The 12849-nt window shown below is 36.3% G+C and overlaps 1 protein-coding gene across 1 annotated transcript in view; it reads left to right on the top strand.

The window, feature by feature from the left end:
* Window positions 1–6904: 6904 nt before the first annotated feature.
* LOC142328267 (UDP-glycosyltransferase UGT5-like) overlaps window positions 6905–12849 on the top strand; it is a 35043-nt gene continuing 29098 nt past the window's right edge. Inside the window, exon 1 of the mRNA XM_075371955.1 lies at window positions 6905–6970. The gene's annotated coding sequence lies outside the window, so the exon portion shown is untranslated. The remainder of the gene's footprint in view (window positions 6971–12849) is intronic.

Here is a 12849-nt window from a genome sequence, read left to right as displayed (position 1 = left end):
AAAATTAATAAAAAAAAGGAAAAGGTTCCTGGATAGTTCATTTTGATAAAAGCTAATTTCAGCCATTTTACGTCATATTAAATTTTACGGAATACTTCAATCCCCCCCCCCCCCGCACAGAGAATGTTTATACATATAGTACAAAACTTTTCTAAATATTCTGAAAAATTATATTTTACGAATTTTTTTCTTTTAAAATATGCAGCAATTCTGACAAAACTTTCCTTTCGAAATTTTTTTTATTTTTGTGCTCGTGTAAAATTTCAAATAAACAATATGAAGGAGAGAAAAAAGATTACAAACAAGCCTTCCTATACCCATAAAAAACGTTTTTACTGAATGAACATCAGGATTGTTCATCATTGATGAGAACCGATAATCGGATGAAAATACATCGTCGCATGGTTTAACCGATTACAGCGGATTTCAGCTTTAATTTAAATTTAAATAATGAAAGCTGAACAATTACTTCCACATCAGAACACATTCATAAAAGTTAGACACAAAGGTTATTCGTATACAATATGAATTAAAATTCATTAAACTGAATCCTGACGTAAAGAAATTCTCTACACAAAATTTTGTAGCGCATGAAAAATTAACTAAGGGATTCAACCCCGAGATATTTAGGATAGTATGATCAAGATACGATCTGTACTGCCGAATGAACTGCGATTCCTACGGTCATATTGTCAGGGCTGACAACGATCAGTGGCCGTCAGTCATCCTACTGTGGGGTTTAGGCAACACAGCTGTGTAGTGTGTTTCAGAAGTGCCATTGTCGGCTAAATAAGGACATTTCCTTTGTTTGAATCATGCCCCCATTTTCATAGGTTCGTGAGGCCAGTAAATTTTTCTGATCCTCTGGCAGGTTCGGGAAACGATTTTGATTTTGCTCTGACCTCGTTTGTGGTCTATGTTAGCAGCTTTTAAGCTTTGACTTTATCGAGTGGGATTCTCACAGAATCCCACTCGATAAAGTCGAGTAGTTCGTTCGAGTAGTTAGTAGAGCGGGCTTGCTTGGAATTACTAAACCGAATGCTCAACTGTCTTGTGGTAGGTGATAGGTTTCATTCAAACTGCAGCTGAAGTGCTTGGCAGTGCAGTTGTATTATTTTTAATAAGCTGCGATAGAGCAATCCAGGGGAGATTTCCTTGAGGACTTGATTGGTTTAGCCAAGGACTTGGTTACCAGTGACCCATTCCTGCCAAGAAGGTCAGTAGGCAGGTCTCCACCGAGCCCACGTTCCTCTGTTAAGGAGATCTCCATGAGCGGGGAGGCCCTACCCTCTTGTAGAGCAAAGCAGTGGAGGGCGAGCCAAGGCTGAGAGACAGCTCCTTGCAAAGTCGAGGGTGGTGGAGTACAGCTGTGTGGTGGTTGGCTCTGTCCCAGAGGACTCCGGGGCAATGCCTCACTTGAAGGGGTCTAGCTTGGGATGCGAAGGGATAGGGTGGATCGAGGGTATGCGGTCCGCATGGGCCAAAATATCCTCAAAAAAGGAGTCAAGGATTTCGGTCGAGTTTAGACAGCTGGTCGACTCGTACCTACAGAATGTTCCTTGTTGGTTGCTGAACTGGTATTGAAAAACGAAAACCTTCAAAGTGCAAACTGAGTCCTTGATTCAGTCGTTTCTCGACTGTCGGGCAAAGTATATCAGGTGGTGGAAGGAATTAAGGACTTCAAACCGGAAACAGGGAGGATCCTTGGCGAGATCCACACTTCTCTGAAACAGGTGGAGCAGAAGGTAAAAAAAACCTGTCACCTTTGCTGCACGCCGGGGCCTAAGTGGGTTGGTCCCCTGCCTTCAGTCCAGGTGCTGGCTATCAAAATTAAGAGGGCCACTGTCAAGGTGGTCCCTGTGATGCCTGGTCTGGGGGCTTCATCTGCGATAACAGAGCTGACCCTGAAGAAATTCCTGGACCCGCGGAAGGAAAGGTTCCTGATTTTCCGAGTCATAAAAACAAGGGACCATGGAGTCGTCTTGGAGGTTGTTAATGAGGAGCAGGCGAAGCGGCTGCTGGAGATCGACATTCTTGGGAAGAACGGGTTGAAGGCTTAGTTGCTGGCCGAGCGGAGGCCGCAAATATTGTTCTACGATTTGCCAAGGGCAACGAGGGTAGAGGAGCCTGAAATCCTCAGAACTATACACAGTCAAAATCCTGTGTTGGATATGGCTGTCGAGGACTTCCTCAAGGGGACCGGGATGGTCCAGCAGTTGGGGTGGAAAGCCCAAAGAGTAACTGGATAATTGAGACCTTGCCAAAGATATGGCAGATCTTGGTGCCAGTGGTCGGCTGTTCCATGGGTGGACCTCTTGCAGGGTTGTTGATCATACAGAAGTACCCTGGTACTTCAAATGTCAAGGCTTGATCACACCTCTTTCCGCTGTAGAGCACAATTGGAGATGTGTGATCACTGTGACCTGGGCACAGGGCAGTTAACTGTCCTAATAAGACTGCATCTGAAATGTGCACTCCCTGCGCCTTAGTGAAAGGCTTTGATGCCGGATACCGGGTCGGTGGTAAACAATGTAGGTTGCATGACAAAGCCTGTGCGAAGATTGTGAACAATAGGCGTATGGTGACGCCTTAATTGGGAGAAGCTTTTGAGGACGGTCGTCACTTCATTGAACGTTTACGCCTAGGGCAGTTTAACATGTATCATTCTTGGGCGGCCACCAATGAAGCCATGAGGATCCTTGAGGAGTACAACCTCAAGGTCCTCTTGGTCCAGAAGCCATACATGGTCGGGGATATGGTGGTCGGCTTCCACAGGGTTGATGTTATTCAGTATCATGGGGGACACCCGCTCTCTGTGATTGTGGTTGGCTCGGTCTTGTTGGGTTCTTCTGGATGCCCCAGTTTTCTGATGAGCAGTTCATTGTTGTGTGACTCACAAGGGGTACGCTCTATGTCGTACTGGTGTCAGGATACTTCCAACTTGGATGGAGTATCGATGACTTATTGGTGAAGTTGGGGTGGATTCTAGACGGCCTCCCGGATATCAGAGTGCTGGTTGCTTTGAATGCTAATGCCAAGTCTTCCACCTGGGGTTCACCACTCACTGATCCCAAAGGCGCTAGTCTCGCATAGTTTGTTGAAGCCAGGAACCTCTACTTGCTTAACAAAGCAGAACAACCACCCACTTTCTCTTCCAAACTAGGGGAAAGTTACATTGACGTCACCTTGGTGATGGACAATCTGCTTAGGTGTACAAGTAGTTAGATTGTCTGGCCTGAGGCCACTGTGAATGATCATAGGGTTATAACCTACACCCACCGGGTTGGTCTAGTGGTGAACGCGTCTTCCCAAATCAGCTGATTTTGAAGTCGAGAGTTCCAGCGTTCAAGTCCTAGTAAAGCCAGTTATTTTTACACGGATTTGAATACTAGATCATGGATACCAGTGTTCTTTGGTGGTTGGGTTTCAATTAACCACACATCTCAGGAATGGTCGAACTGATAATGTACAAGACTACACTTCATTTACACTCATACATATCATCCTCTGAAGAATTATCTAAACGGTAGTTACCGGAGGCTAAACAGGAAAAAGAAAGGGAAAGGGTTATAACCTATGAGATCACTTATGGTGACGGTCCAAGAGCTCCAGATTCGGGTCGCCATAACCTAAGGGGCCTGGATCAGGACAGGCTGCAGCGCAAGTGTGCTGCCTTACAGGGGTTGGAATGGCGCATGGAGCTCAGGGAGGAGGTGGAATTGATGGCCAACTCAGTCGGGCCATCAAGACTGGTTGCGATAGGGTCCTACGGCGACCTTGGCCAATGGACAGACCCTTGGGTAGTAGCCAGTTCGTTGATCTGCAAGTGCCTGGAGCCGTCATGACCTCCGCTTCTGGGAAGCCATCTGTTAGGTGCAGGTAGAGGCCTGGGAAAAGATGGTGGTCCTCTGACCTTAGCGTACTGCGCGCAATAGCTAGGTCTGCTAGGAGAAGAAACCAGCATTGCTCCCTAACGGGGATTATCATTGACAATATGTGCGCTGATAGTCTGCAGATTTACAGGCGCATCCGTAGTGAGTACATTCGTGCCATCAAGGAAGCCAAACTCAAGTTTTGGCAAGACTCCATGCATGAGTTGCAGCGCAACCCCTGGCAGCTCACGATGTCATGTTACTGGCCAACGCCATTGCACATGCTGTCTAGTGTTCGATGCAGGTTTGGTGGTCGTGACCACACTTTAACATCTGTGGTGACTTACCAGGCGTTCCACGGTACTCTGTTTCCAGATGCTTAGGAGGGTGAAGCAGAAGTCAGGTGAGACAACAGCATTCTCTAGTGTAGAGACTGTGGAACCCGTAGATGTAGACCAAGTGGTTTCTTGAATGACATTGAGAAAGGAACCGGATATTGACCTGGATATTTTCTGTCATCTGCTGCCTGTCATATGAAAGCTGCTTGACAGACTGTTCTCGGAGTTCCTAGGCTGGGTTGCTTTCCAACTTGTTGGAAGGTGGCTTTGGTGAGGGTGGTCTTAAAATCAGGAAAGGATATGAGTGAGGTCAGTTATCGACCCATCAACCTCTTGCCGGTAATCGGAAAGTTGCTTGAAAGGCTGGTTGTGGAACGTCTCTGGGAAAACATCGATATGAACTCTGTTCTAAATCTAGGCCAGTATGGCTTCATGAAAGGAGTTGGAATCAAATATTGCATCTTAAATGCTTTTGCCAAGGTGGAAAGCGCCTTTCAATTTTATATTGCGAGTTGATTTTTATTGACATAGAGGCAGCATTTACTTCTTTGTGTTGGAGTTCTGTCCTCTATGAGTTGGAATGCCGCAATGTTCCCATAGCCCTACAGGCCATAATACATGACTACTTGTCTGATCGCACGGCTCTATTTAAGGATGTGCACCTAGTTGTGGAAAAATATGTCACCAGAGGAAGCCCGCATGGCTCCATTCTCGGTCCCTTGTGTGGAACCTGGTATTTGACGGATTTTTGGGACTGACACTCCTGAAGGGGTCATGACCCCTTTGGGAGTGTCAGTCTGTGAGTCACTGGGAGGTGAGAGCCTGGGCCTTGGCCCAGGCTTTCAATGATGACTGTTTCCTGTTAGTTCGTGGTAACTCACGACCACAACTAGAAGACCAAGCGCAGGCGGCTTTTTCAACTGTAGAGGGTTGAATGGGCATTCAAAATTTAAAGATTTTTGTGCCCAACACAAAGTTTATGCTTCTCAAGGGTGCAGACAAATTATCATACAGTTGTAACCCCCATATTAAGTATAAAGGCTGTGTAATCAGCGAGTTTAAGTTCATAAGTACCTAGTTGTTTTGTTTGATAAAAAGTTTCTGATTCATGTGATTATTGCAAGAAAGATTGTTTAGGAATTGCTTACAGTTATTAATTTTATATATAATTAAGATTAAATTAATAGTCAAATTATTCTAATTAAATCTTTTAATTATAATGTTAAAATTATTAAAAATTTAAAATATAAATATTAATTTAATTATAAAAATTACTTTAATCTGTTCTTTGTTTACTCTTTTTTTTTTTATTAAAACTACATCTGTTTATTAAATCATTTAATAGTTATATATGATTAATTCACTTTTATTTTTTAAATTAATATTATCAAATATTAAACAATGTATTTAATTATTAATTATTTAATATAATTGAAAAGATGCTCGCAACATAAAATGGATACATCAGATACACAGGATTTATTAATGGAATTGTGAAGTCATTGAAGAAGGGAAGGAAGAGGAAAGGGAAATTTACTAATTGTTATTTAGATCTCTGCAGAAGATAAAGTATAAAAATTAAATGAAAAGTGAAAAATAAGATGAGAAGAAAACATATTATAGACGTGAATTCCTGGGATACAAAGATTTGGATAGTCATTGTATGAAATAGATGTGACCTTTAATGAATTTATTAAGAAAATAGAGATAAATTGAGGCCAATTATGACTGGATTTACTATATGGTAAAGAATAATGATTTAAAAAAAGAGGTACAAGCTGAAGTTGAGTTGTGATTTTCTGGAGGTGGTGTTGCAGAAAAGAAAATGACATCCCCCTAAGTTAATATACTCAGAAAGCTGGAAAATATAAGATTTTGAGGAATGATAAATTAATTGCCAAAGATTTGTTCTTCAGAGGAATGAGAATCAGCAGCTGTTAACAGAAAGCATTTACTTTCAGAGCCACTACAAGGAAATTTGATATGTTATTATTTGAAATGTTTTAGGAAAATAAAAGGACTATTTTGGTGATTTTATTATAAAATGGATTTCTTCAAAAAGGCAATTGTACGTCTGGTAGATTTTCTTAGGGATATGTAATAGTTTTAAAAATGGAATTATTAAAATTTGAATTCATATCATATTTACTCACATAAAAATAAATAGATGTTAGTAGACATCTCTGTTCTTTTAAGTTTTCTGTTTAATTCTCTGCATTTTTCAATCATAATAACATAATAAATAATGTATTGTACATGGTGAAAAAAAATTAAATTTTTTGTTCAGTTGTAAATATAATAGATTAGAATTTGTGATATTTTTATATGCTACTGTAGGGACATTTGTCCCTACAATAGCACTGTTTTGACATTTTTTGAGCATCACCTTGCTCCGACATTTTAATGAATAAGGTGTAGGGTTTGAATACTAATGAATAGGCCTAAACCTGCAATGAAACTGGTTATTATATATAATCTTGATCTTAATGGACTGTATCTGAATCACTGACATCTTACAGTGATTTGTTGCAATATAAAAAAAGAAAATCGTTCTTGAAAACCAGTCTTCCTTGAGGTAACTTTTTTAAATTGTTTCATTTTTTAAAAAAAAAATATTATGTTCAGTTTACCTGTACTTTTTCTGTAAGTTTACTCTTGTGTATCAGTCTATTAACATCTCTTTATTTATTTCTATGTGCGTAAATATGTATTGAATTCAAATTTTAAATTGTTTATTCATGAATATAATATTACTAAAAGGTATATATCTCTTAATTTTCATATGTAGTGTAATTATTATTTAACTTGTACAATATTAGATTATAAAATAAAGTTATACAGTGTTTTGTGTATGTTAAATTTTTATAATATTTAAAAATTACATATTTTTTTGTTGTGTATAATTTTACAAGTAAGTAAATATGGCATAATGCTAACTTAAAATTCTGTGTCTGTCATAAAAGCTAAATATGAAAATTATAAATTTAAATTACTTAGATTAATTATTTGACTAATATTTTAATGAAATTATTATTAGCTTAATTATATCTTTTGTTTTATAGCACTTCTATTCTTATTTTTGAACATTTGATTTCCTTCCCTTAGCAGTTAAAGGAAATTTTAAATCTGAATACTGCTTTTCTAAAATGGCTACCTTTACCATTAAAAACCTTTTTAATGAAAATTTGACGTTTTAGATAAATATATCTTTTAATCTCTTTTTATATTATTCGTCCAGCCAAATATATAACTAAAAATCAAATTGGAATTGTTTCACTGTGGTATTCATTGCTACTATGCTTTAATGGTTAATTCTATAGAAATTGCCAATAGAATACGTGTAAACTATACCCTGCAGTTCTTAAATTCAGTGATGTATAGTACTAATACAATCATTTTATTGAATATGGCTTTGGTCTTTGAAATGTTATCCTAAACTTACACCCTTCGATTTGTAGTGCTACATCCTGAGATGTTCTAAGGATCGTGTATCCATTAAGATAGAAACCAGTATCTTATTGCAACCATCTTGGCTGTCATATAAAATCATTTAAAATATTATAATCACAGTCATTAGTAATCTTAATTAATTTTTATTTTATTTTGTAATCCGGAGGCTGCACCTCTCCTATGTAAGGCCTCGATCCTCCCTCTGTACTTTCTGTACCGCATCACGTCCACCCAGATAGCACTATTGTCAGCACCATATAGCAGCGTGCTATACACAACTCTTGTAAGCAATCTCCTCTGCAGTTGCCCCAGACCCCCACAGTTATGTAGAATTCCTGCTATATGGCGCACGACTCTCTCCTCCTTTTCAGCAGCCTCAATGGCGTGCCTTCCAAATTTAAATCTCAGCCGGGAGTCAATCCATACACCTAGATATTTTATTGAATTCCTTGACTCTGTTTTTCTCCCATCCATCTTGACTGACATGGTAGTTATACGCTTGGCAGAGGATATAACCACAAACGCGGATTCCTTCGGCGCCAAACTGCATCCCGCCTCAGCCATTCAAGCTGTAATGTAAGAGTCCCTGATTTTGCTGGCGGCCTCCCTCTGGGTACTGGCCTCTATTACAAGTGCTATGTCATCTGCAAATCCAATTATCATTACTTTAGGGGGCAGTGGAATACTAAAAACACCATCATAAATAATATTCCAGAGGGTCTGTCTGAGGACTGATCCCTGTGGAACACCCCTGCTCAACCTGCTCAATCATACCATTGTCCACTTCACATATGAATCTTCTTTCTGCAAGATACGAACAAATAATTTGCATAGATATTGCGGTATGTGAAATCCCTGCAGTGCACGCCTGATCACAACATGAGTTACACTATTAAACGCATTACGCACATCAAGTGCGACCAGGACGCACATCCTTCCTTTGCAATACTGGCGACTCGCAATGTGTTGTACACAAACTGGAGATTGTACATATCCATCCATTCATCTAGAATAGCTCCATTACTGTTCTCTTCCTGATATCCCCAGGCATGGCTATGGCTGTTGAAATCACCAACATACACAACCAGGTGACTGAAAGACCTTACAGGTGAATTTGGCCAACTGACTTGTGAAGGGAAGGTTTGTAAATATTTACAACAGTGGTGCCGGAAACCTCCACAGCCAAACTAAGGATATCTGCTGTTCTGTCTTGATAAATTACTTTGTAATCTGTGAGATAGGACCTGATATATATCACAATGCCATATTATTTATCATTTACAGCCCGAATCATAACATATCCATATAATCTTCCCCTTCTGTAAAGATCTGCATTATCCTTGGTGTGAGTCTCCTGTATTGCCTCAACATCCACAGCATTCTGCAGCATCAGGCGTGAGAGATATTGACTTTTAGCAGATAAAATCGATTCAGTACTCAAGTGACATATCAAGTTGTTACCAATGGGGATTGATGAGTGCTCCGTGCTTGGTTAGTCCTGAAAAGGCCCATTTATAGATAAATCCCTCCTGTATACTTGTTGCTGGCTGGATAACACCACCTTTGTGGAAGAATCAGCCAGTACTAGACAGTTGCCTAGGGACTGCCCGATTGCAGTAACCACAGACTTTGGGGAGGCTTCTTCATTGACCCCTTTTAAAAGCAATAAAAATGAATTAACCAATAAGTTATCTACAAGAAAATATTGAAGGTAAGCTTATTTATTCCTATGTTATATTACCATTTAGTGTTGGTAATGAACATGTTTGATGGCATAGCCTTCTATAAGTAATTAATTGTTGTGTATCTACAACAAAAATTTTTTATAGAGTTTTTAAAAAAAATGCCATTTTAAAAACCGTAAGATTTTTAAAAATATTTTTCCTTTCTTTTCGACATTATATGTTAATATTTTTTAAAATGAAAACAAAAGAATCATTCTTTAAAGGTTAAACAAACAAGGTTTCTTACAATTTTTAATAATTTGTTTGCCCAGAAAAGGGATAATCTATGGTAGTTATTTTTTCAGAAATTGTCAAACTCTAAATTATACTACAGCTTCTATAACTAGTGTATCACTTAATAAAAATTTTCAAATAATGTTGATCAATTAACTAAACTTATTAATGTGGAGGTACTCACAGGCAAAATAGCTTTTAAAAATCTGAGAGGACAACACATGACTTTCTTGTAAGCCTATTTAATTATATATACACATTTTTTTATAATGATAAGTACATAAAATTTTATTTCATTAAAAATTTCTGATATTTTTTTATTTATTTTTTTTGTTATTGAATTATTATTCATCATAATATTTTTTTTTTTTACAGTAAATGGTAATAATTATTAATAAATCAATCCATTTAAATAATAAAAAAAAATTTAAAAAAAAAGAGATGAAGTCTGATGTGCCTTCCCCTTCTAAGATCCAAATATTTCATTAATTAAAATTTCAGTTGGGTATAACTCTGGAACCAGTGAAAATAAGTACCACTTATGATATTGAAAAGCTCTCAATGAGGGCTTATTACTGCAGTTAAGAAAAAGTCCAAAATTCAATTTTTTTTTTTTTATTTTGGGCTTTTTTGTACACTTTTGGTTCAGTCAATTGCAATCAATCGACTGAAAAAAAAAGGGAGGTGCATAAGTAGATGTTACTACAGTTCTAAATCCAAAATTTGAACATCCTATGTCTAATTGTTTTTGAGTTATGCGAAATACACACATATGTACATACAGACATCACGCTGAAATTACCCAAAATGGATTCAGGGATAGTCAAAATAGTTCATTGAAATCTGAAAACCAAAATTTTTCACGATCACAATATTTTTGTGATCTTTCTTTTCGTAAAAGAAAGTAAAAATAGCTCTTTTTGGCATTGTTATTGTTATAAATATCAGTTAAAATTTGTTGAATAAAACATTATGAAACTCAACCTCTGGAAAAATTAGAAAAATGTGCAATAAATAAAATATGAAAGCCAGTTTATCATTGCTATAGTTTTGTTTAAGTAGCTATCTTTGCTGTTTCTGTAAAAAAAGGTCAAAAGTAAGTTTAAAAAAAAATGATATCTCTGTATGAAGATTAATGAATTAGTACTATCACTGTTTATGTTTTTTATTATTTTTAATATTTACTCTCAACACAGTGAGACATATATATTATGTTATGTAGTCTCAGTTTGTTATAATTATATTACATAACAATGTTATTGGATTATTTTAAACAATATTAACTTATTTACTTACTGCTATATAAATAAAATGAATTACATGTTTTTATGATTGTTTAGCTAACTATTGCACCATTCTGAAATATTCAAGTCTTTTAATAATACCTATACCTAATACAGTTATCTTATAGAGTTCAAGTATTCAGACGGCTGATTCTCAAGCATTTCCTGTAAATCATGATACATACAAAAGAAACTATGTGACGTTATTATTCAGTAACTACATGCTATTATATTTTACAAAAATTATACACATGTTTTAAGCTTAAATAAATTAAGACATTTTAAATGATCAATTAATATTTCTTACCCTGTTCAGCACATCTCATAACCCATGAGTATTTTAATCATTAAAATTCGTTATTGTTCTGTAGTTTCCTTGAATTTTTTAGGAGTTATGAAATAGATAGTTGTCCACTAACAGTAAAATTTCATTAATATTTTATACTACATCTCTATGATAAACAAATAAAAATTTCAGTTTAGTTTTCATCATCTGATTGTGAAAAAACTGTAGTGCTGTCAGTATTAAGAGATATAATGAAAGGCTCAATTTTTTTTCTGTTATATTATCCATTTCCCAACAATTCATTCAATGGTATCTATTTCATGTTTTATACAGTTTTCCATTCCTACTGACCATTTCTATCAATGGCTTTTAAGCATAAATTTTTAAAATTATTTATTTTAAAAGTAGTTGACAGCTATGTAACTTTTTTTGTTCTCAAATTAACTCAATTGGGTTGATTTCACATTGGAAGGGAGGTAATCAAAGCACAGTTTTACCACTGGATCTTGCTAACTCATCAATTTGTACACATTAAAATTACATTTAAAATGCAAAACCCTTTGCAATAATTGAACCTTAAGTTTATCCTCTTCAAAAATCACTCCTTTTGAATGAAATCACATTTTGATATCATTCTTTTTCCAGTACATGGCTGGAATTTTTTCCTTTTTACATGAATTATAAGGGGCATTGTCTAAAACAATAATCAAATTATCTTCCAGAAGAGGTAACAATACCGCTTCTGTAGAGTTAGATTCAAAAATCTAGAGACCACCAGAGACAAACCCAGTATCACTGCCTATATGCATAACTATGAGACGCCTACCTTTGCCTGATAGAGCTTTATAACCAGTTGATAGGCCACATAGAAAGGCTTCTTTTGGCGAATTCTCAGCTTTATTTTTCCAAACAAAACTTCAATGACCAAAGTTTCATCCACATAATATATTCTATGGTCTTCTTACCTCATTTTCTTTATATCTGTGACATAATGTCTTCTCCATATAATAATATCATCCCTGTCGATTAAAGAATTTCCCGTCACTATTTTTTGTATTTAAAATTAATACTTTTTAACAATCTATAAAAAGTTGTTCTTCATAGATCTAGTAGATCATTATCGTCATTTACAACTAATAACACTTCGTCTTTTGTAGGCAGTTTATTCAAGAATAAAATTCATGTACTTTTTTATGAATCGCATTTTTATCAAAACCATCAACTTTTACTTCAATTGATTTGCGGGGTTTTGTTTCCTTAGGAGACTATAATTCATTAGTAGATTTATACTATCGAATCACATTGTATACTGAAGCAGCATAACTCCCACTTATGTTAGCATTTTTATTAACGACATTTTAATCAACGTTGTTGGATTGCTCTGTAATTTGCTTTTGTACGCGTTTAAAATAAAGTGATTTTCCGTATGACTCAGGAGTTTTGTTGTAGCCTTTTCTCAAAATAATGGTATAACTCAAGTTTATCGACACAAATAGGAATATACTAACCTCACATTCCAGTAAACTTAAAAAAAATTGCATTATATTAACTTTAAATAACATTAAAGTAAATAAATAACGGGAAATGTAAAAACTGAACAAAAGAGTGATCTTTTGAAAAAATCAAGAATTTTATTAGAACTGAAAAGTCATAACACTGTAT

Source organism: Lycorma delicatula, chromosome 7 (genome assembly GCF_047948215.1).
Source record: "Lycorma delicatula isolate Av1 chromosome 7, ASM4794821v1, whole genome shotgun sequence".
Taxonomy (NCBI): domain Eukaryota; kingdom Metazoa; phylum Arthropoda; class Insecta; order Hemiptera; family Fulgoridae; genus Lycorma; species Lycorma delicatula.
This window is presented reverse-complemented; position numbering and strand designations above follow the sequence as displayed.